Genomic DNA, 1,177 nt, shown 5'->3' on the forward strand with positions numbered 1-1,177 from the left:
GCGTTCTCTGCCAGTACATGAATGCAGGACTGCTCAGCTGCCCAGTTCACTGCTGCTTTCTTTTCTTACAGGGCATGGAGGAAGTACAGAAAGGAGAAAATGCTAACTTAATTAAGTAATGGTGATGCTCTCAGCCTCTCCTCCTTCCCTCTCAGCACAAGGACCCAGGGAAAGCCCTCAGCCTCCCTCGCTCCATGAAGCCTCCCGCATGGTTCATGACCATCGCCCAGATCCCCAGGCTCTGGGAGGTTTTCTGTGAAGTGCCATGCACTGAGCACCAGAAAACGAGCGATCCAATTATGAATAAACATAATAAATATCAGCTGTCCTGTACGACTGAATGATAGGCACTTAGTATTTCTGTGGCTGAAGCGTCTCAATATGAGCAGGCTCTAGAGGGCAGTTTCATGTCTCTGCTGTCCTTTCTCTTATCAGCTGAACATATGGGCCACTGATTTACAGCCCAGGATCTCCAGACCCCTGTGGGTCAGATCAGGAGCACATTAACCTATAAGCATGGTATGCACAGGCTTACTTGTATTTACTTACTAATCTGTAGTGAACAATTTCAGTGAAAACCAGGTGAGATTTTGCACTACAGATTAGTAAATAAGCACAAGTAAGCCTGTGCATACCTTGCTTATTGGGTAATCTGTCCCTGGGTCAGATCCACAAAGGTAGTTACGGGGCCTGGGACCTGTTTTCATTATTTACAAAAGCCCAACAGAAACTGTTTCTTTTCCCTCCTAAAGCTGCACAGGCTAACTAAAGCTTCAAGCTTTCTTTGTGTTCAGTGACACTGGCTGGTTATCCCATGCCAATCATCCAGAGCTTTGTTAGTTCAAAACTACTTAAGAAATGTCATTATTAGAGTGATTCTTTCAAAACTTGGGTTCCTTACGTGAAGACAGTAAAAGGAGTCCTTAGTGCTGAAAAGTTGGGGACTTTTGTACCTTTAGATCCTGTACCCCTTTCTCCAGCTGTCTAGGGAAGGAACAGAGAAGACTCATGCAAAGCAAACAGGTCATTTCTTCAGCCTGGGCCAACATTTATTCTCCTGTCACTACAACAGAGTTTGCAAAAACAGGAGGAATATTTCTGTTCTCTGTGTGCACAGAACAGCTGTGTCCCTAGCAGGGTGCCTAACTGAGTGGGAAGTGAATTTCATTTTAAGAAC

At 44.9% G+C, this 1,177-nt stretch overlaps 1 protein-coding gene across 1 annotated transcript in view; it reads left to right on the plus strand.

Annotated features, from left to right (window-relative positions):
* Positions 1-1,152, plus strand: part of SMDT1 (single-pass membrane protein with aspartate rich tail 1) — a 4,715-nt gene extending 3,563 nt beyond the window's left edge. Inside the window, exon 3 of the mRNA XM_023734588.1 lies at positions 72-1,152. The gene's annotated coding sequence lies outside the window, so the exon portion shown is untranslated. The remainder of the gene's footprint in view (positions 1-71) is intronic.
* The last annotated feature ends 25 nt before the right edge of the window (positions 1,153-1,177 follow it).

Source organism: Trichechus manatus, unplaced genomic scaffold, assembly GCF_000243295.1.
Source record: "Trichechus manatus latirostris isolate Lorelei unplaced genomic scaffold, TriManLat1.0 scaffold00069, whole genome shotgun sequence".
In the NCBI taxonomy this organism is placed as follows: domain Eukaryota; kingdom Metazoa; phylum Chordata; class Mammalia; order Sirenia; family Trichechidae; genus Trichechus; species Trichechus manatus.